This window comes from Gopherus evgoodei, chromosome 2, assembly GCF_007399415.2.
Source record: "Gopherus evgoodei ecotype Sinaloan lineage chromosome 2, rGopEvg1_v1.p, whole genome shotgun sequence".
In the NCBI taxonomy this organism is placed as follows: Eukaryota; Metazoa; Chordata; order Testudines; family Testudinidae; genus Gopherus; species Gopherus evgoodei.
The window spans coordinates 228,710,719-228,735,352 of NC_044323.1; positions in this window are offsets into that span (position 1 = coordinate 228,710,719).

The following is a 24,634-nucleotide window of genomic DNA, read 5'->3' on the forward strand; positions in this document are numbered from 1 at the left end:
GAAGTCTCTATTCCCGTGAATCATTGAGGAGCCAAGCCTGGCAGTGAAGAATTCCCAGGTTGGGATAAAGAGTCTGACTAGTGTCTTGTGAGAGAAGATGGGGAATGGACAGAATACTGACTGTCTGATGAACAGCGAGGCAGATCAGGTAAGGGAATTGGGTCTGTCTGGGCCATATTGGAACTATTAGTATAACTTTGGCTTTATCTTGTTTGCTTTTGTTTACCACTTTTAATATTAGCTGTGTTGAAGGGAATGCGTACAGAAGGCCCCTTGTCTACAGAATGTGGAAAACCGTCCCTCAGTGAGTGAGGGCCCAATCCCCCTCTTGAACAAAACTGCAATGCCTTTTTATGATGGTGGTGGTGTAAAGGTCCAGCTCTGGAAAACCCCAGGTCAGAAAAACATTGTTGAGAGTCTGGGAATCTAAGCTCCCTCATAATCTTGGAAGAAGTGTCTGCTGAGAGTCTTGGCGGTGGTGCTTTGTATGCCTGGAAGATATGCCACCAAAATGAAGCTATGATTGGCTATTCATCAGTTGATAGCTTTTTTCTTTGGTACAAAGAGAATGGGATCTTGTTCCCTCCTCACCCTTGTCAAGTGGTGTAAAACATGCAAGCTACTTGTCTAGGATGATTTTGACCGATTTCTTTCTGATTAATGAAAGAAAGTGAATACAGGACTTCCTGACTGCCCTCAGCTCCAGGTTTATGTGTAAACAAGCTCTTTGGGTAGACTATCTGCCCCGAAGGAGGTCTGCTGGCAAGTAAATTGTCCTGAGTCATCCTGGAAGCAGAGTGGCTATAACCTTACATGACAGGTTATAATGGTACAAGCTGCCATATGTCCTAAAAGTTGAAGACAAATTCTTGCCAAGGTCTGTAGGCTTCTTAGAATTTTTTTCAATGAGGTTTGATATAATTGTGAACCTGTTTAAGGGGAAGTAAGCTCTGGCTGTTACTGTGTCTAAGGATGCCTATATCACTTCTCAGGTTTCAGAGTAGCAGCCATGTTAGTCTGTATCCGCAAAAAGGACATGAGTACTTGTGGCACCTTAGAGACTAACAAATTTATTTGACCATAAGCTTTTGTGGGCTACAGCCCACTTCTTCAGATGCAAAGAATGGAACATATAGTAAGGAGATATATATACATACAGAACATGAAAAGGTGGAAGTAGCCATACCAACTCTAAGATGCTACTTAATTAAGATGAGCTATTATCAGCAGGAGAAAAAAACTTTTGTTGTGATAATCAAGATGGCCCATTCAGACAGTTGACAAGAGGCGTGAGGATACTGAACACGGGGAAAAATAGATTCAATCTGTGTAAGGACCCATTTGTAACTCGTCAGTCTGTTTGAACTTAACTATTTGAGTAATTTTGTATTGTCTGGAAATTTTGCTGCCTCACTTTTTCCAGATAATTTATATGCTAAACAGCACAAGTCCCAGTACAGATCCTCTAGGGAGAACCTCTCTCCATTGTGAAAACTGACCATTTATTCCTATTTGTTTTCTATCTTTTAATCAGTTACTGATCCATGAGAGGACTTTCCTTTTTATTCCATGACAGCTTTCTTTGCTTAAGAGCCTTTGGTGAGGGACCTTGACAAAGACTTTCTGAAGGCCCAAGTATACTATATTGACTGGATCACCCTTATCCACATGGTTTTTGGCTACCTCAAAGAATTCTAATAGATTGGGGAGGCATGATTTCCCTTTACAAAACATTTTCTCAATATATCACATTTATTGTGTCTGAATTTTGTTCTTTACTATAGTTTCAACCAATTTTCCTGGCATTGAAGTTAGGGTTACTGGCCTGTTATTCCCAGAATCATCTCTGGAGCCTTTTTTTTTAATTTGTTTGCTTAAAAGGAGTTACTTTAGCTACCCTTCAGTCATCTGGTACAGAGGCTTATTTAAGCAACAGATTACATACCACAGTTTGTAGTTCTGCAAGGTCATATTTGAGTTCCTTCAGAACTCTTGGATGAATACTAACTGGTCTTGGTGACTTACTGCTGTTTAATTTATCAATTTGTTTCAAAACCTCATCTATTGACACCTCAGTCTGACTGTTCCTCAGATTTGTCACCTGACAAGAATTGCTCAGCTGCAGAGATTTCCCCCACATCCTCTGCAGTGAAGACCAATGCAAAGAATTCATTTATCTTCTCTGCAACAGCCTTGTCTTCCTTGAGAGCTCCTTTAAAAAAAATTCCTATTAGTTTGTGTTCTTAGTTAGTTGCTCTTCAAATTCATTCTTCACCTTCCCAATTATACTTCTATACTTGACTTGCCAGAGTTTTTACTAGTTATAAAATCCCTCCTAACATGGATAAAAGTTTCTAAATTGCCCTATGCCTCTGAGAGCTGCACAACATGGGAAAAAGAAAAGAGAGGGGGAGATCAAATGTATATACCAAAAAATACCTTCTATCTCATTCTCTGCAAGAAATTAGTCTCCTTGGCAAGCAAGGAAAATGTCAGATCACCTATCCAGTTTTGTGCTGTTGGCATTGTAGTAAATCAACTAACATCATTCTTATTTGTATTATTTATTTTGATTATTAACTATTTATCTCTACCAGAGTGGATGATAGGTCCTGATTTTCATTATGTAGAGTAACATGAACCTGCATAGATACAAATACATTCCTACTTTGCATTGACAGATCCAGATGTAGACTGACCTCACACTTGGTAAGGCAAGTCCCATCTTTTCATGTATTTATACCTGCTCCTGTATTTTCCATTCCATGCATCTGATGAAATGGGTTTTAGTCCACGAAAGCTTATGCCCAAATAAATTTGTTAGTCTCTAAGGTGCCTCAAGGACTCTTTGTTATTTTTACAAATACTTGAGTAATTTCACACTAGTAAAACAAGCAGGATTTCACCCTTAATATTAGAAATAAAGTACCTGAAGCATCTCCAGACATGCTTCAACCAGACTTTGCTTTTTTCAAATGCAATTTTAATTGCACAAATACTTTTGGGTGTAATTTTATATCCACATTATGTGCATCCACACTTAATGTCACTTTAGTGCTTAACTACCTGCCTATGATGCCATATCATATAGCTAGTTATCTATCCAATCATTATCAATTGCTCCCACAAATAGTAGGTACAAAATGATTCTACGCATTTGAAATCTGGCTCCAAACTTCTAGTTGAAACATGGGTTATATGAAATGGATGTTATGAATGTGGCTGAAAGACATAATTTAAAAATAATCCTAAGTATACCAATCTACTGATGCAAAGACCATAAAAACATTTTGTGTTCAAGGGACATGCGAACTTCATGCTGTGAAATTGTTTTTAGTAGCTTTTAATTTAAGCTTCAGGGATTTCTGTAGCACCTGTACCACTTACTGGTTGTAACAGGCATGCTATGATATGAAAACATTTTTAATTTAATGCAACTTTCCCCTTGACTTGTGTTTGCTGTGCAAGCACTTATAAGCAGACAGTGTTTTGCTAATTGCTACAATGTGTGTTTATTGAAAAACACAATGTTGGAGGTATTTTAATTTGAGACCATACGGTGTCTATAACCATTGTAATCAACTTTTTTTTTTGCTGGATTTGCTTTTTTTCAAAGCATCATTAACAAGGTTGGCACCATAGGATTGGATATCCTGTATATTTTTCTATTAAATGATTTACCTACTTCATAAGAACCACTCATTTGAACAGAAGACAAAAAAAAGTTTATACAGGCAAGCTATTATACAAAAAAGGTGGGGGGGAATATTGTATCTGACAAATTAATTGATATCTATTCACTAATTAACAATAAAAAGTTGTACTTTAATGAAAGTCTAGAGACGCACAATCTGTAAGCGTCACTTAAAGAAATGTCACTTAAAGAAACATTCTGTGAACTACTAACAGGGAAATTTTCTGTTTCCTTGAGCGGAATAATGGGTACTTGCAGTATTTACATGATCAGCCCTAGCGTATGCCAGGTTTTACATATGCCTCTTGTTTTTTTAATCATTTTAGGTGTTAATTTAACCTTTTCAACATACTGAAGTCCTGAACTTAAACTGGTGTATCCCTGAAGCCTTGAAAATGAGTAAGAACTGTCAAGAGGATGATGCATTATTAATTCAACAATGAGTTTAGGCTTTATACATGACTGAAAACACAGCATTTAAAGTGACATCTCCATTTACTTTTCAATAATAATTTCCCAGCTCTTAAAAATTGAGTCATAATAATTGTGATTAAAAATGTATCATTCTATCTCAAAAGCTACTCATCTCTTTTCTTATTCAAATCTTTATGTGACGTTATACACATACTCTAAATACCAAACAGCATCATGATTTGCTATCATACCAACAACTGTAATATTAATCTTCCAAATGTAATTTCAGGAATTTGGTAGTAATGAAATTAGTGTTCTACATTTCACTTTACAGGTTCATGTATGAGTCAAATATGGTACAGCTTTAATCTCCATAAGGAAAGGAAAAATATGTAATGTGTTATGTTCCTGACAAAGAATTTAGTGCTGTGAAGTGTCCTGGATTAACATCACCAGAGATGCAAATCCAATAAAAAGTTTGAAATTTATTTATTAATTGCTATTTAATTTTCTTGTGAATAGCTCTTCTCATTGTATTAAGACCTGATCAAAAGTCCCAGTGACTTCAGCAGGTTTTGGATTCTGCCCTTAGAATATTTTTCTAAGATGACAAACTGTGCCAGAAGATTACAAATTCATATCACATGTAATGGCCTCCTAGTGGAGGAGGAGCCTGTACCTCCAGATCTGCACATGGTGTGTTCTTAGAGCAGTAAAAAGGTCAGCTGCCACTTAGGTGCCATCACCACCTTTCTTCATTCAGACTCTGCAAAGAGCATTGTAGGGCTGGGAATGTGTGTGCATGGGACAGGACATGCATATCCCTCCTCCCACCCTGTGAAGATATTTGAGAAAACTTAATAGAATTTAGGGCTGTGTTATCTTGTCCATGAGCCTCCTCCACAGGGATTATTCCCCTTTCAAGCAGATGCCTATGGGCAGCTACAGCCTAGGGATGCCAGTGGTAATGTTTCCAATAGAGCCTTGCTGCTGGTGATTGGGAAACAGGATTAAATGGGGGTCAGGGTTGCAATGGAAGTGCGCAGAAAGGATCTTGCCTTCCTGGGTATGGGTAAAGCATGAGGGTTCTGTGTGTTCTGTATAGCCTGTTTCACACAAGGAGGGAAAACCCTGACCCCCATGACAGAATGATGTTGGTAAGTCTCCTTATGGAGTCCTCTTCCTCCCCTTGTGTGCCCTCCCAAAGGTTTAGCCAGGGAAAGGCACTCTAGCCACTGTTAGAAAATTCTGCAAAATATCCTGTAGTGTGGGATATGTAGATGTTTAATCTTTTAATCATGGAGATTTGTCATTTCTCTTGGTGCTAAAGCCACATGATTGCAAGGAATCTGAATAAATGATATTTCTTATCTTTAGGCGTTAGAGATATTTCATGGTCATGTTACTTAGTACATCCTTCACTGAAAATATCTCTAATGTTGCTATTATTTATTTGTTTAGCTTGGAGGCTTAAAAGATACAAAAGGCCTCTTTCCCCTTCAGTTTCTGGGCACACATTCACTCTCTCTTCTTCCAGGACTCATTAGTTTTCTGTGGCTAGGTCACCCTTCCTACTTCCTTATATGTCACCTCTTTCCTTGGTCCTCTCATTCCTCCATCTCTTCTATGGTCCTTTGATAGAAATGAGTCAGCTTTCCACAGAGCATAGACTGAGTAACCACATCGTGTGCTGGGTAAATTCATGAGGGAAGGATCTCCTGTTTAGGCTTTTGGAATACATTTGGTCATTTGATCTACTATGTTTTGTCATATCATTTCCGTGGCTTATGTCATTCTGATTGGCTGTCACTCAAAACCCTCAAGACAACCTTAAAAGGTTCTATTGCTAATAGAACTCAAATGGCTGAGGTTCTGGTTCCATCAGAAAATTTTAAACTCATTAAAGTGTAGAAATCTCAGTTTTCATTCCACCTACTGCTGATTAATACATAAACAGCATTTGCTGGTCAGGTTTTTTATTCTATATTCTATGATACTTGTTTAGGGCTCTTTTTTCCCCACTTTCAAGGGAAAAAAAGGCTATGATAAAGCAACACAACAAAAGGTATATTCATCCAATGTCTAGTCATTACTATTTTTATCCCTGTATAGACTTAAAACGAAATTTATTGCAATAAATTATCTAGTTACAATGATAAAGAAAAGCACAGTACTTTAACAGATATTTCCCGCTTACAAAAGACAAGGGATTAATGGCAAATTGTATACTTTAAGCCTGATACAATATATGATTTATGAAACGAAACCCAGAATTACCAACATCTATTTGTGGTGCATTACTTCTGAAAACACTTGATAACAGAATAGTATGGATGATGCTCTTGCTTTTTCATCTTTCTGAATTTATATTGCTAGTATTTATTTTATTTGACTTTGCTTAGAAAAGCAGTCAAAGCAGCCTATGATTAAGATTAAAGCTTTTTATATTAAAAGTCAACATTCTTTATACTGTATATGGAAATAGAGAAGAAAAGTTAAATAGACGTTAGGAATGCATATCAACAACAATTAATAACTTCTAAAATATTAGCACACTTTTTCGTAATTGCGCTATGCATCCAGAGTGGTTTTGTTTTTGTTTCTTTTTCTCATGTCCTATACATGAAATCTAAACCATTTTCCTCATGATGTTGAGAACAGGGTGAGACAATATTTTGGCAGGGCCAGATTCTTCACTGATTTATACTTGGCACAAGGGTGAAGACAGTGAAGAATTTGGGTCAATGTATGTGAAAGTCTTTCACAATGGAACATGGAGTTTCATTCATTTAAAAAAAATGTCTGAGTGAAATTACCTGGAAGGACCCAATTCCATTATAGTCAATGAGAGCTTTGTCACAGACTTCAGAGAGCAGACTGATCATTATTGAAATAATGTGGGCAGGAAGTGGTGTGCAAACTTCCTCCCACAGTTGTCCTAACTTCCAACATCCTGCTATTTCCGTTATGAGACTTTGTACCAATTATGGGACATATTCTCTACCCAGTTCTGCTCTGGCCACATAAAGGCTGCAGAAACCATCTAAAAGTCTTCTGCTAGAGAATCTGGCTATCTTTGGCAGACATATTTTCCCTTGGGGACTATAGACAGCTTGCACGAACTAGGGCAACTCAAAACTCTAACTGTACTGGAGGTGGGCACTGGGGTAGAGAATTAGAAAGTCCTAACTGGCTCCTCTGACAGCCATTGGGCACAGCAGAGAATATGACTTTATGATTAGAACAAATGGAGACTAGATACATGAGTCCAGGATTTAAAAGTTGGTCTCCCAAGCAACTTCTAAATTCTACAGTGATAGGTGTATTAGAAATACATAGCTAGGGAAATACCTGTAGATAGAAGTAGAAGATTAGTGTATTACCCTCTGCATTGCTGTTTTACATCTGCACAACTGTAGGCTGTCAACAGTGGTATCTGTTCAAATCTTTGTTTAAAAAGGCAAAAAACCATTTCCATATCATACCATGTTAAATCTGTTTAAAATGTATTCAGTTTGATGTGGTATGAAATTTAACAGTTCTTCTATCAACTGCTGTCATTATATATTCTTTTGTCTGATGTATTACTTTTGCTTGCCTGGGGCAATTAGTTCATGTTATTTCTTTGATAAAGTGTTTTACCTTCCTTCCTTAAGTATCATTCCCAGGAAAGACTTTGAGTCTTTAGATGCAGATGCTTCCATTCAAACAATTGTTATTTTTTTGAAAGAACTTGATTTATCAGTCTTGACAAGAGTGTGGAGAAGTCCTTGCCTTAAAAAGCAAGAGCAGGAAATACTTTTGACATGTGTTCTTAGACTGAGAATTGAGGGTTACAAATGTTTAACACTGATCAGTATTTTAATGTTGGGCAACAGAGTAAAGTAGCTTCAGCTAAGGCTGATGTTTTAACTTAGTCAGCCTCAATTCAGACAAGCACTTAAGCCCTGATTCAGGAAACCACTTAAGCACAGGCTTACATGATGTTCTGAACAGGGATACTTTCCTGAATCAAGGCCTGAAGTACATGCTTAAAGTTAAATCAATAGGGATGGAATAAAGCTCATGTTTAACTGCTTTGCTAAACTGGGGCCCTACATACTTGTTGCTAATCGGTCACTGATGTTTTGTTAAATAGCAGTGATGATGATTTCATATTATTAAATTGGTTTGAACCTGGCCAAGGTCTGTAGCATTTCCACAGAAGATTTCTGATTCAGAATCCTTGCCTAGCTTCTCCATGGTAATGCAGCTGTTTTACACTGTACCAAAGATACATTTTTGGATATTGAGCTGCTGTTTCTTGTCCCAAGAGGATTATGCCAGTACAACAGAGATACTCAGTGATCACAGAAGGTCCTGCATCTCTGCATCTCTACTGCTAGGGTAAAGGGGGTCATGTCTGAGATGCCATGTGCTGTACCAACCCCCAGCTGTGATTTCAACCTCTTGTGGCCCTTAGCACCGGACTTATTTAGGTCAGCCCTAAGCCAAAGCAGAATCTCCTGTCCCCTGAGTTCTTCAGTTATATCAGTGTCTCCTGGTGTTGGCATATTGCTGTATCATTATATATAAAATAAATTATCAGATATGATTACTTCCCACTCCCCCAGTTACCCATTAGCAAACAATACTATATTGGATCTTAGAGGGTTCTTTAATTTAACATAAAATGGCATAACGATTTAAAGTATATTAAGTGGAAACTGGATCTATGATTCAAGTTTTTAATCGTGAGGATATGGAACAGATTACCAAGGAATCTGGTAAATTTTCTTCTACTTGGAGTCTTTACATCATTATGGAATATCTTTTTTGAAAGATATGTTCTAGTTCAGCTAGAAGTTATTGGGCTAGATACAGGAATTGCTGGGTGAAATTCTGTGGTCTGTTATTGAAGTTGTCAAACTAAATCATAATGGTTCCTCCTGGACTTAAAATACATGAGTATTCAATTACTTCAATTTATATATACCCAGGAATTTTCGTAAAGATACTGCTTACCTGCAGTGGAACATCAAGTTTAGCTATTGATTTTTATTCCATCCAAGTACTTATTCTTGTATGACTTAAATGAAAGCTGTAGCTAAGCTACACAACAGTCTACACAAATAGAGGAGTAATTATAGTGGAACAATAAGACTTGCATTTTCTGAGATAATTGGAGAGAATAAAACATTAGTAGAAATATAGAGACTATAAAAGCAGTGTATGCACAACACATACCATATGTAAATTCATAACAAGTGTCAGAAGGGATGCTGAACAGCATAAGTGTGGTTTAGACAATAAAGTAAGTTAGGTAGGTTTATATCTAATGGAATAGAATTTAAAGTAACTATATTTCAAATTCAGTCATACACATAATTACTTCTTTTGTATTATTTAATATGCTAGAAATCTTACGTGTGGACTTTTTTGCATAATTGTTTTAGTAGTTTATCCCCAAGTTTTCACTGGGGTAGTGTAAGAATCTAACAGTGGAATAAGGAACCTGACAATATGGATGTGCTCCCATCACAAAAGCATAGGAAACTTTGACTTAGTGTCAATTACTCAGACTGACATCAAATGTGCATATTCTTCAGGGTTGTTATTCAAAGACTGATTTAAAACCTAGCAAACAATTTTAATAGGTGGTGCCCAGACATGGAAGCTCAGCAAGCTACCTCTTAAACCGCCCGGATGTAAGTTATAAATCAAGAACAAAGGCTTGTAATCAATCTCTTAAAAAGAGCTGAAGAAAATAATAAATCTCAAGTTTGTGGTTTGGAGAAGCATTTTTTAAAATAAAGTTTTAAGAAGTGAGGTCAAATTTTATTTATAAATCTTGTTTTCTCCTGGTGGTTTCTATTTGTGCTGTCAGTAACAATATCAAATTATCAAAATAAGCAATAGTGAATGAAATGGTGGTGGAATTTGCAGTATTTCTTTCAGATAGTTGAGTGAAACTCTAAACAGCATCAGTTCTTGCATTTACTGTTCATCCAAATTAGTCAGTGACGGGTAGAATACATGTAGGTCTTCTTGGAGTGACTACTAGGGAGAGAAAGAAGGAATATTTTATATTTTCATGTCAGATTTGGTAAACTGTGTACTTACATTGCAAACCCAGGTAATTAGCACCTCATTTAATATTAAAGTAATATAGCCACTTCAGGATGTAGAACATTTCATGTTTAATCAGTTTCTTAGGTTAAGGTGACATCTGTGTATGTCGCTGCACTGTTCCCCAAATAAAAGACGTCCCACATTCAACCATGAAGATTTAGTACAGTTATCACCCATGTGGGGGCCACTACTCTTCCCACTTGAACTCCAGTCTCTTTTCTTTCCAAACTGTCACGATGCAGAAGTGATGCTTATCTCTGAGTCAACACAGATATGAGGCTTCATGTAATTTAACCTCTTCTGAGTTTTCATTTTCCCACTATAGGCAGTTCAGCTTTAGTGGGGAAAAAACTTACCAGAAAAAAGAGAAAAAACAAAAACAAAAGAACCCAGACACCTCAACAGCAGCAGATCATCTGGCATCTGTCTCTTTTTGTGTTCCTCTTTCACCCACTGCTCTCACCCAATAATGCACTTTTTCCACTCAAACTTTTGTGACCAGGAGATTTTAAGTTAACAAGCCTCCTTGCTTCTGCATTGTCATGTCTTGAAGTGAAAAAACAATAATTTCCTTCGAACTGTGGAAAAACAATCGTTCAGAGTCATGAAATGCAAAAATGTCATCAAAAGTATTAATCAATTTCACAAGCTCTAGCAATAATCTTCAATCCACCCCCCAATCTGGTACATCTCAGATGCCAAATGTACGGCCTTTATAAATGGGAATTAAGTCTTTGGGCTTCTTTATGGAGCAACTACTTCATCAAGATGGCCAGAAATCTTTAACATTTTAGAAACTGTGCTGTACAGATGCTAAAAATAGAAGATTTTCCAGTTTTATACCAGTGCATCACTTGATTTCAAATTAATTCAAGGGCAGAGTGAATAATTCTTCAAACCTGGGAAAAGAGCCGTATTAAGAAAAGTTTTGTAAGTCACAGCTAGTACTCAAGTGTTCAGCCATGGCTCCATGCAGATAAGAGGGTTTCTGGTTAAAGTGCCAATTAGGTATTTTTTCATCGTTAGAATAATTATGGGGAATGCACATAATTTCAGTCTTCCATACCAAACAGAACACAATGAATAAAGTGGGATGCTTTGTCAGGAAGAAATATACAATTGAGTTTTTATTCTTTCCTGAAGACAGCTGCATTTGACGTACAAATAGTAAAATTAGCACTGTAGTTTAATAAGCAATTACAAAAACTAGTTTGTATTTCAGCTGAAGTATTGTTTTACTAAAATGTCTACAGAGGCAGATATGAAAAGTACATATAGATTGAACATTGTACCATTTTGTTCCTGGCCCTATGTATCATTTGCAATCCTTATGCATGTTGGTGAGCACTTAACTTAGATTAATAGTTTCACTGAAGTAATGAATAAATGTTCAGTGAAAATAAGCATCTAATCCTATATAAATTAGTAATCCAGTGATCTGATTTCATGCAAGATAGCTATAAGAAGCTGGTTCTTTCCCACAGTGACTAGCCTGGCTTTGAACTGAAAGCATATCAGTCATTTAAAATAGCAACACATTATTTCAATGGAAATTACAATAGTTAACTACACAATCCTTCACAAGTTGGAAGATGCTGTTGCACACCTATCATGGCCGTAGCCAATTGGCAGGCAGTATAAATGATAGGCTCCTTCTCATTTGTATTGCTGTATTCATGGCACTGAACATTCATCATTTTTTGGGGGGTGGGGGTTGGAGGGAATAATAAGAGCAAATTATACATTTTCCACTTTGATAACTGACTGACAGTTTTCTTTTAGCTTGTATGTAAAAGGATTTTTTTCCTCCAAAATGTTTGTATGCTATGGACAGGAAATTGTATTGAATCAAGAGGGAGAATAGAACTGCATACAGAACTATTGCATTTTATATCTGGATTTTTATTTCTAACTGATTAGCATGTTCATGTGTTTCTTTTTAGCATGACAATATTACAATAGAGGTTTTAGATGCATTATTTGTGAATTGTCAAAGCAGTTTAAAATTCCTTCTAGAGTATTCCAACTAAGGTTAACTTCATTCCTCCTATTAACTAAAATGTTTACAAATTAAGTGTCTGTTTAATTCAGTTATTAAAACTGAACAAAGATTGATTCCTGAGGGTTTTTTGAATAAAAGCAGTAAGTTTGGTCAGACAATTTATGCTACTTATATTTAAATGACTGCTGTGCTCATAGAAATCTTTGGATCCTGAAAGTTTCAGATTTTAGCACCAATGTTTATTCATCTGAAAATTTGTAGTGGAAATCCATTATCCATTATTCCAGCTTAAAAAATGTCAGGCAGAGAGTCTGGAATAATACTATGGGACCTAGATGTCCAAGCACACAACTGAATAATGAACAGAGATTCCTGGATTCCAAAGCCAGAGGGGATCATTGTGATCATCTACTCTGTAGATTGTGATCATCTACAAACACCGACCAGAGAACGTCTGTAAAATAACTCCTAGAGCAGAGCTTTTAAAAAAACATCCAAACTGGATTTAAAAATGGTCTGTGATGGAGAATGCACCACCTGTGGTAACTTGCTCCAATGGTTCATTACTCTTACTGTTAAATTCAGACTGGAAATAAGGCGTACGTGTTTATCTCATTTCCACTTTCAGCCATTGCATCGTGTTACCTTTCTCTGCCAGATTGAAGAGCTAATTAAATATTGTTTCCCCCTGTAGGTACTTAGAGATTAATCAAATTGCCCCTTACCTATTATTTGTTAAACTAAGTAGATGGAGCCCCTGGAATCTACCACTATAAGTCTTTTTTTCTTAATTCTTTAATCATTTCGTGGCTTTTCTCTAAACTTTCTCCCATGTAGCAACATCCTTCTTGAATTGTGGACACCAGAACTGGGCACAGTATTCCGGCAGTCTCACCAGTGCCAAATACAGAGATAAAAACCTCTATGCATAATCAAGATTCTCTTGTTTATGCATTCGAGTATTGCATTAACCCTTTAGGCCACAGAGTCACACTGGGAGCTCATGTTCAGCTGATTTTTCAGAGTTTCTACTTCTCAGAACAGAGATACCCATCATGCAGTATGACCTACATTCCTTGCTCCTAAATATTAAGATTTACATTTAGCCTCATTTAAACTGCTTGTGCCCTGTTTACCACATGATCTAGATTGCTCTGTATCAGTGACCAGTCCTCTTTGTTATTTAGCTCTGCCCCAAGTTCAGTCTCATCTGCAAATTTATTAGTGTTGATTGTTTTCTTCCAGGTCATTAATAAAAATGCTAAATAGCATAGAGCCCCAAATCAGTCCCTGCAAGATCCTGCTAGAAACTTACTAGAGTCCACATTTACATTTTGAGACTTACCAGTAAGCCATCTTTTAATCTATTTAACATGTGCTTTGTTATATTGTTCTAGTTTTTTAATCAAAATGTCATGTGGTGCTATATTACATCAGCACTATGACCTTTATCAAGCAAACTTGTAGTTTCAAACAAAGATATCAAATGAGTTCGAAAGGATCCATTTTCCATAACCCCATGTTGATTGGCATTAATTTCATTACCTTCCTTTAATTCTTTATTAAATGAGTTCCATATCAGCCACTCCACTATCTTGTTTGGGATCAATGTCAAACTGACAGGCCTGCAATTATCTGGGACATCCTGTTTAGCCTTTTTAAATATGGGCACAATGTTAGCTTTCTTTCAGTCTTCTGGAACTTCCCGAGTTTTCCACAACTTATTGAAGTCAACATTAACAATCCAGTGAGCTAGTCAGCCAGCTGTTAAAACTCTTGTATGCAAGTTATCCACATCTGTTGATTTTAAAATGTCTAACTTTTAGCTGCTGTTTAACATCCCCCTTCAATACTAATGGAATGGAAAGAGTGTGAGCTTGACTATATCTGTTTTTCTCCAAATACAGAACAGAAATATTTATTGCACATTTCTGTCTTTTCTGCATTATTATTGATAATTCCACCATTTCCATCTAGTAACGGACCAATACCATTGTTAGGATTCCTTTTGTTCCTAATACACTTGTACGACTCCTTATTGTCACTAACTTTGCTGGCCAGAGATTTTTCCTTGTGTCCCTTTGCCTCCCTTATCAGTTTTGTAGGGAACAATTGAAGCAAACAGTAAGCAACCAAAGCCCCAAAATTATTTATTTAAATTTTGCAGATAGTTGTAAATACATTCACAAAATCCAGTTTCAAAACAATTTAATTGGCTGTATTCTTTAACAACTTGACAGAAGTACAAACTAAGGTTGACAAGGAGTCAAACTATCTGAATTTATCCCTATTGTTGCTCTGAAAAATTTTCCTTCTGGAAAAGCTTTGGCTAAATGCGGAGACCTGCAGTATTACAATACACGTATGTATTTATCATTAAAAGGTTATAGGCCTTGGAGAGTGAAATCTTCTAATGATGTAATTAGAATGCATAATCTGCAGGAACACATGCATCCCCATACTGCTGCATCTGTATGCCCTACCACTGATATAACAGGGACTATTTCTAGGGCTGCAAGGATTGTTTAATCTCCATATTCACTAGCCTTTCTGCTGGGAGTAGTAAGAAACCTCAGTTGCTCCAGCTTGATTCCCCATAGGCCACTACATGGTCAGAGTCACCTTAGATCTGTTTGGGTTTGAACAGGTAACCTATAGCTGAAAGACATACTAGCCTGATACTAGTCCTCAGCCATTCAACCCCTCTTGCATGCTTTAGAGTTAGAGTAGCCTACATTAAATGAAGTTGGAAATGAGCTATTTCAATAAACCAAAGATATGAGCAGAAATATGAAAAATACATTAAAGCGAGTTAATAGACCTTTTATTTCTGTTGTGCAGCTGCTGTTAAAAATGTTAGCAGGATATCATTTGACCTGATGCAGCAGACTGGACACTATTAACCTCATTGTTAGAAAGGTGCCTTTTCCAGTTGCCAAATAGCTCATATTCCATTACATGGAATGTATTATCAATGTGTGAAAAGTTGTTCTCAAATTGCAAACTATTTTTTGAAATATCTCCTTCTAAAGAGTGGAAGCTTTCCTCTTCTTATTAGGGCTGCAATGTCAATTGCAAAGGATGCTGTGGTTTAGGCTGAGGGGAAAGAAATTCTACAAAGGACAAATGCCCTGCACAATCAGCCTGGAAGATGTAAATGGTATTTTGGCTGATTTGTTCACTTTATATTCACATCCCCACATAAGTACTGATTTAATCACAAAAAGTGTTTTAGAAGCTATTTTTATATTAGAGATTTTAAAATCTGAAGGTAAACTTTTGAATTTTTATAGACAGACCAGTTCTTAAGGGGATCACCATACGTGGGTTTGGGAATGGAATTTTCCCCTCAGATTGGCAGAAACCTGATGGGAGGGGATGCGGATTCGCCTGCTCGGCAGCATGGAGCACGGGTCACTTGCAGATGTAAATTAGTGTAAATGATGAATTCTCTGTAACTTGAAGCCTTTAAACCATTATTTTAGCCAGAGGTTAAGGGTCTATTTCAGGAGTGGGTAGGTGAGGCTCTGTGTCCTGCAATGTGCAGGAGGTCAGACTAGATGCTCACAATCATCCCTTCTGACCTTAAAAAGTCTCTGAGTCTGAGCAAATGAAAACTGATGTATGTTCATTGACTTCAATGAGTGTTTACCCCGGAGTATATTAGATTCCTCTTCTCTTTTGGTCTTCTTTGACTACTGCTCATATTGTATCTTTGAAGAGAAATGACTCTCCTCAGCTGGAGTTACTTTTTCACTTTTTAATCTTTTCAGAAAACAGAAAGAGAAGGAAAAAATTACTTTTTCTACCAACACTGAAAGGCTCATTTCCTGATATCCAAGGAAGATAAAGCCATTCTTTGACAGAGATTCAGAAGTTTACATTAATAGTATTGCCATTTTATATCAATAGGGCAGGTAGAGATGGTATTATAGGTATTTTATTAATCTGGGATTGCAGTTTTCCCAACAGTTTTGTAGAATTTAATCAGAATCCATGCAATCAAATACATTTAGTATGTGCTCCAGAGCCTGGCTGTGACATTAGTCATAAATCTGCTATCACTATGGCTTAAGTACAAGAGTTGTTTTATGTACTTCTCCAAAATATTGCATACAGTAATTCCATCTCAACCATACTGGAGCAAACTAGTGGCTAGAAGAAGAAACTGTATGTGGGTCTGAGTCGTGTGTACATGAGCCAGATATATCCTGTGGTCTGTTACCTCTCTTCAAAAAACTGTTTAGAATGGTTCTTTGGAATGGATTCAATCTGTCAATATTTTTTTCCTGAATACATGATTTGGGGACCAAAATTTTACACTTTTAAACATTGTAAAGTTCTTACTGAGGCTAAAGTGGTTTGATATTGGCTTTGATTCTGCATTATGTCAGAACAGGTCCATGTTCAAAGTGAGTCCCACAGAGGTCATTTCAGGATCTAGGCCTTGTACTGGACTATGCTATGCCAAACTATATCTCAGAGAAGGGTAAATTTTATATTGCAGACTCCGGCCTCTCTCCCAGTGACTGCAATACTTTCTCCTCTGTTCCCAGTAAGAAGTTATATCTGGAGTTAGATTTTTCAAAATTGCCCAAATGACCTAGTCCCCTAAATGGCTTAGGCACTTTTGAAATTAGGATCTAGGAGTATAAATCCTATTGTCTTTTCATGGGAATATATTAATCAAGGACCAGGGACTTTCAATGGGACTTCAACTCTTAAGTGATTTTGGTGCTTTTGAAAATACGGCATATTTACAGTCCAGGGGCATGTGCAGGAATTTAAATTTCATAGCTTTCGGAGGAGCACATACTGTGCCCCCGCTGCAGTCCCAGGGACAGAGGTGTTGTCAGCTCCTGCCATGGCCCCAGGTAGGGTTGCCAACTGTTTAATCACTCAAACTCAAACACCCATGACCTGCCCCTTCCCTGAGGTCCTGCCCCTTTCTGCCCCTTCTCCAAGGCCCAACCCACTCACTCCATCCCCTCCCTCCATTGTTCTTTCTCCCCCACAATCTGGCTCATAGTAAACACTTCATTTTTAATATTCTTTTATAGACAGCTGCCCTTTCAAATAGGATTTCTTCAAACTCTTATGCTGTGAGAGTTAAATATGTAAAGCCAGATCTTGGCACCCTTATGACTGAGTAGTACAAATTGAAATGTATGAGCATGCCAATGTAGTAATATACCACACAGTGGGTGAGATTCTGGGCTGCACCTCCAAGAGGGGCCACAGAACTTTCAGCCCCCTTTGTGCCCCCCTGATCCTGAGCTGCTCCACAGGCCCTGTGCCTGGGTGCCTGGAGTCTCTACAGGCCCCCAATACATTCACATCACCTCAAGCACATCCCTACTTCAGGGCTTGCAAAAGGGTCCTTGAGGGCAGCCTACAGCTCTCTGCCTCAGTTCTTGCATCAGAGGAATTCTTACCGGGCCAGACCTGGGTCTCAGGGCTCTTTTTGCTGCTTCAGCCATTTAGCTGGCATAAAGGGGCTGAAATGGGGGAAAGCATTTCACACACTGAGTGAGGGTTACAACATAATTTAGCCTCTAGAAAGCAGCCATTAAAATATTTTCTAGTAGTTAATTTTTCAATCTACTTTCAGTATTTTAGTTATTAATTTATTTTTTAACTACCATATGAATCAGGGTGTTTTCAGCTACTAAGCAGGATTCATTTTACCTCATTTTATTATACACAGGCTTCCTGAAGCAACAGTAATTAAAATTAGTTGATATAGGAACACATTTTCCAAAGTATTAGTTTATCTAGAAACAACAAATCACATTGAGTTAATAAAAAACTTGATTCTCTCAATGCTACAAATTACATAGCGTTGTAAAGTACCATAGTAAATTCTGGCAAATTCTTCAGATGAATGTGAATGCTGTTCATTCCTCTAGACAGACAAGGTAGAGGAGTACCATGTTTTTACTGGACCAAACTTCTGGTTGTGAGACAAGCTTCTGAGAGCTCTTCTTCAGGTCTGTGTAAGCTCAGAAGCTTTTCTCCTCAGCACCAGACGTTGATCTAATTAAAGATATTGCCTCAACCCATTCGCACTGAAGAATTGTCTAATATTCTGGGACCAACAGATACCACAGCATTACATTCACTTTTCTACTCAGCCCTGTCTTTGTCCTGGTTCTCGTAAAGATTCAGTGTTGTCTGACTCCTCCATAGCGCCTACCACTGATGCAGGATTCCTTTAGCTACCACAGGAATGTCTTTCTAATCTAGCTGTGATTCAAGACAAGGCAGTACAGAATTCTTTACAGAAGTTTGGCTAGGCTTCCTGCGCAGACTTACTGTGCTGGAAGCAGTGCGTCCACTCTCCAGGCTAGAGTTTCTTCACAGGTGGCAGAAATTGGTAGAGGAGCACCCTTTTGGTTTCTCAGATAAACAAGAGAACTGATTTTTTTAATAAGCTGAGTATCTTAATTCAGATTTGTATGCTATGTTAACCAATGCCCATCCAGTGATACAGATGCCTTTGATGTGAGTTAAAATATAGCTATACCAGTACCAACAAGAGTAAACCCAGAAGCCCACAGTGTACAAATACCATCATTCCCTTCCCACCTCAAAAGCCTAGAAAGACATAAAATTGAAGGAAATGGTTTAAAGCCAACAGATCGGAGCTCTTTCTGACCATTAGGGGGAAGAGAATTTGTGAGCGTGAAGCTCCTTGGGAAGAATATCCTCTCAGCTATCCTCTATTTTAAACTGAATCGCAACAGAGGAAAGCTGAGATGGTGACTCTTGAGATCACCTCTGCAATGTTTTGGTATGTCAAGTCCAGCCCTTTCACACAGGGTATACCCACAATACGGATCTTACTCATGCCTCAGAAACACTAATTGTGAAGTATGTAATTCAGTTTAGAATGAAATTACGTGCATTACATATTTGCACTGTTGATGGCTTCCCTATTTCTTACTGTTGATTGCTATGATCAGAAATACTGAATCTTAACATTGAAATCACAGCAAATTACATCTTAAAACAACAACAAAAAATCTCTGACCTATCTCTCTGCTCCACTCTGTTGCCAAGTCCTTTGTTGAGACCAAGTTACACATGTCATCACCTCCTTCACTTCCTTTGCCATAGTATATTATGGATGAAATCCCAGCACCACTGAAATCAAAGTGTTTTGCCATTGACTTCAGTGGAGCCAAGATTTTACTCTTAGCATCTGTGGTTATGCAGTTCTCTATACTATGAACCACCTTCCTGAACTAGCCACCAGGCCTTCACTCTTTCCTTCAAGACCCATGTCAAAAACTCACTTCTTGGAGACCTATGCACTTTTTTTTCTCCTTTAAGAATAATTATAAGTTAACCCTTTAAGAAGTTCACATGACTTAACTAAAATACTGTACAATAGAGATGGTCAGGAAAAAATTTTTCTTGTGAATTTTTAACAAAACATGATTTTTAAAAATAACTTCAAAGTTTCAGCCTTCTATTGTCCAAAAGGTATTTTCCATTAAAAATATTTTAATGGAATTTTTTCAACCAGCTCTACTGTGTAATCTTGTTTTCATCTTCATCCTTCTTTCCTTCCCTTATTCCCCATCTAGTGCTCTCCAGCTACTCTTCTGGGTGTTTTTTTCTTAACTTACATAGACTCAGACTCAGACTCTAGGACTGGAAGGGACCTCCAGAGGTCATCGAGTCCAGTCCCCTGCCCTCATGGCAGGACCAAATACTGTCTAGACCATCCCTAATAGACATTTATCTAACCTACTTCAGAGATGGAGATTCCACAACCTCCCTAGGCAATTTATTCCAGTGTTTAACTACCCTGACAGTTAGGAACTTTTTCCTAATGTCCAACCTAAATCTCCCTTGCTACATTTTAAGCCCATTGCTTCTTGTTCTATCCTTGGAGGCTAAGGTGAACAAGTTTTCTCCCTCCTCCTGATGACACCCTTTTAGATACCTGAAAACTGCTATCAGGTCCCCTCTCAGTCTTCTCTTTTCCAAACTAAACAAACCCAATTCCTTCAGCCTTCCTTCATAGGTCATGTTCTCAAGACCTTTAATCATTCTTGTTGCTCTTCTCTGGACCCTCTCCAATTTCTCCACATCTTTCTTGAAATGCGGTGCCCAGAATTGGACACAATACTCCAGTTGAGGCCTAACCAGCGCAGAGTAGAGCGGAAGAATGACTTCTCATGTCTTGTTTACAACACACCTGTTAATGCATCCCAGAATCACGTTTGCTTTTTTTGCAATAGTATCACACTGTTGACTCATATTAAGCTTGTGGTCTACTATGACCCCTAGATCTCTTTCTGCCATACTCCTTCCTAGACAGTCTCTTCCCATTCTGTATGTGTGAAACTGATTGTTCCTTCCTAGGTGGAGCACTTTGCATTTATCTTTATTGAACTTCATCCAGTTTAGCTCAGACCATTTCTCCAATTTGTCCAGATCATTTTGAATTTTGACCCTGTCCTCCAAACCAGTTGCAATCCCTCCCAGTTTGGTATCGTCCGCAAACTTAATAAGCGTACTTTCTATGCCAACATCTAAATCGTTGATGAAGATATTGAACAGAACCGGTCCCAAAACAGACCCGTGCGGAACCCCACTTGTTATACCTTTCCAGCAGGACTGGGAGCCATTAACAATTACTCTCGGAGTACGGTTATCCAGCCACTTATGCACCCACCTTATAGTAGCCCCATCTAAATTGTACTTTCCTAGTTTATCTATAAGAATATCATGCGAGACTGTATCAAATGCCTTACTAAAGTCTAGGTATATCACATCCACCGCTTCTCCCTTATCCACAAGGCTCGTTATCCTATCAAAGAACGCTATCAGGTTAGTTTGAAACAATTTGTTCTTTACAAATCCATGCTGGCTATTCCCTATCACCTTACCACCTTCCAAGTGTTTGCAGATGATTTCTTTGATTACCTGCTCCATTATCTTCCCTGGCACAGAAGTTAAACTAACTGGTCTGTAGTTTCCTGGGTTGTTTTTATTTCCCTTTTTATAGATGGGCACTATATTTGCCCCCTTCCACTCTTCTGGAATCTCCCCCGTCTCCCATGATTTCCCAAAGATAATAGCTAGAGGCTCAGATACCTCTTCTATTAACTCCTTGAGTATTCTAGGATACATTTCATCAGGCCCTGGTGACTTGCAGGCATCTAACTTTTCTAAGTGATTTTTTACTTGCTCTTTTCTTATTTTCTCTTCTAAACCTACCCTCTTCCCGTAAGCATTCACTATACTAGACATTCCTTCAGACTTCTCAGTGAAGACTGAAACAAAGAAGTCATTAAGCATCTCTGCCATTTCCAAGTCTCCCGTTACTGTTTCCCCCTCCTCATTGAGCAGTGGGCCTACCCTGTCCTTGGTCTTCCTCTTGCTTCTAATGTATTGATAAAAGTCTTCTTGTTTCCCTTTATTCCCATAGCTAGTTTGAGTTCATTTTGTGCCTTTGCTTTTCTAATCTTGCCTCTGCATTCCTGTGTTATTTGCCTATATTCATCCTTCGTGATCTGACCTAGTTTCCATTTTTTATATGACGCCTTTTTATTTTGTAGGTCACTCAAGATCTCAAGGGTAAGCCAAGGTGGTCTTTTGCCACATTTTTCTATCTTTCCTAACCATTGGAATAACTTGCTTTTGGGCCCTTAATAGCGTCCCTTTGAAAACTGCCAACTTTCCTCAGTTGTTTTTCCCCTCAAGTCTTAATTCCCATGGGACCTTACCTACCAGCTCTCTGAGCTTACCAAAATCTGCCTTCCTGAAATCCATTGTCTCTATTTTGCTGTACTCCCTTCTACCCTTCCTTAGAATTGCAAATTCTATGATTTCATGATCACTTTCACCCAAGCTTCCTTCTACTTTCAAATTCTCAACAAGTTCCTCCCTATTTGTTAAAATCAAGTCTAGAACAGCTTCCCCCCAGTAGCTTTTTCAACTTTCTGAAACAAAAAGTTGTCTGCAATGCAGTCCAGGAACTTATTGGATAGTCTGTGCCCCGCGGTGTTATTTTCCCAACATATATCTGGATAGTTGAAGTCCCCCATCACCACCAAATCTTGGGCTTTGGATGATTTTGTTAGTTGTTTGAAAAAGCCTCATCCACCTCTTCCACCTGATTAGGTGGCCTGTAGTAGACTCCCAGCACGACATCACCTGTGTTTTTTACCCCTTTTAGTCTAACCCAGAGACTCTCCACCCTTCCGTCTCCTATGTCCATCTCCACCTCAGTCCAAGTGTGTACATTTTTAATATATAAGGCAACACGTCCTCCCTTTTTCCCCTGTCCATCCTTCCTGAGCAAAGTATACCCATCCACACCAACATTCCAGTCGTGTGTATTATCCCACCAAGTTTCAGTAATGCCAATAATGTCATAGTTGTATTTATTTATTAGCACTTCCAGTTCTTCCTGCTTATTACCCATACTTCTTGCATTTGTATATAGGCATCTAAGATACTGGTTTGATCTTGCCTCCCAGCTTCGCCCTGACCCTCCTTCCTCTCTGCCATTATAGCCTGTGCTCCCTCCTGTTTCCAACCCATCTCCCAGGTCTTGTTCCCCACTTACCTGTGGGCTTTGCTCACCTGTCCCCGTCAAACCTATTTTAAAGCCCTCCTTACTAGGTTAGCCAGTCTGTGCACAAATAAGGCCTTTCCCCTCTTCGAAAGGTGAACGCCATCTGTTCCTAGCAGTCCTTCCTTGAATAGCATCCTGTGGTCGAGGAAGCCAAAGCCCTCCTGGCGACACCATCTTCGCAGCCAGGCATTCACCTCCATGATGCATCTGTCTCTGCCCGGACCCCTACCTTCAACAGGAAGAATTGAAGAGAATACCACCTGCGCTCCAAACTCCTTCACCCGTACTCCCAGAGCCCTGTAGTCACTCTTGATCTGCTCAGTGTCACACCTCGCAGTATCATTTGTGCCCACATGGATGAGTAGCATGGGGTAGTAGTCAGAAGGCCGGATAATCCTCGACAATGCCTCTGTAACATCTCGGATACGGGCCCCTGGCAGGCAGCATACCTCCCGGGATGAATGGTCAGGGTGACAGATGGGTGTCTCCGTCCCCCTCAGCAGAGAGTCTCCAACCACCACTACCCTACGTTTCTTATCAGTGGTGGCAGCAGACCTCCCAGCCTTAGGGGTACGAGGCTTCCCCTCCTTAACTGTTGGGGGTGATTCCTTCTCTCCTGTATCAAGACGAGCATAATGGTTGTCTATTACCACAGCAGGAGGGTTCGCAGCGGGGGTGGAGCACTGCCTGCTGCTAGAAGTAACCAGCTGGCTGTGTCCACCCTGAGCCTCCTCCTCCACTGGTGTGTCAGATACACCCTGAGGCATCTCCTCCTCCTCTGGTGTGTCGGTAGTCCTGTCAACTGGGACAGCTACGTCAGCTATCTCCACATGGATACTGTCCAGGAATTGCTCATGGATATGGATGTTCCTCAACCTAGCCACCTCCTCCTGTAGCTCTCCCACCTGCTGCCTGAGAGATTCCACCAGTAGGCACCTTTCACATTGGATGCCACCCCCAGCCTGGATATCAGTAAGTGGAAATTGCAAATTACAGTCTTTGCAAGCCCACACCAGAATCTGGGTAAAAGCATCCATGCTTTGGTGCTCTGTCTGGCTACAGGCACAGGTGGAGGAGACAGAAGCAGTGCTGGCACAGGTGTTGCGGGTCCTCCTCACCATTGTAAGCCTCCCACTGTCAAACTCTCAAAATCCTGTCTACAGCTCCCTGTCTCCTCTGCCCTGCTGTAAACAGAAAGGTTTTGGATGTGGCTCGCTTTTTAGGTTCAGGGGACCAACGGGTCACAGATGAGACCGACAAGGGACACCCCCCCTTCCTACTCCCCTTCCAAACTCCCTTGCAAAACTCCCTGTTAGAAGCTCCTGTTCGCTTTTCTGTTCATCATAAGCTTTTCTGTTAAGGGACCTTATTTTTGTTTATCAGAGCAGCATTGTGTATGTTGATGGTGCCATACAGAGACTAATTAACAACAACAGCACATCATTTCAAGTTTATGCCCTTGCGATTTCATTAATATCCTTCATTGACAGCTGTCATATTTGTAAGACTACACATTTGAGTACACAGTTTTAGGTTATATTTTATTTTGGTGTGTTGGAAAACTACACATAAGTAGCACAATGAAGATACCTTTGTGAGGGAATATGTGCAGCATTCTTCATGCTGTCTGTACAATTTACATGTAGTATAAGTACTCAGCTTGCTGCACCTGAGGGTCACTTCATTTTCCAGTGCTTAGCAGAGTTGACCCTGGCATAAGCAACTAAGCAATGCTTCACACCTCTGAGCAGCTCAAGGGGTCCTCTATTCACTTTTTTAGTATGTGTTGTGTGTGGTGGAGGGAGAGGGGGAAAAA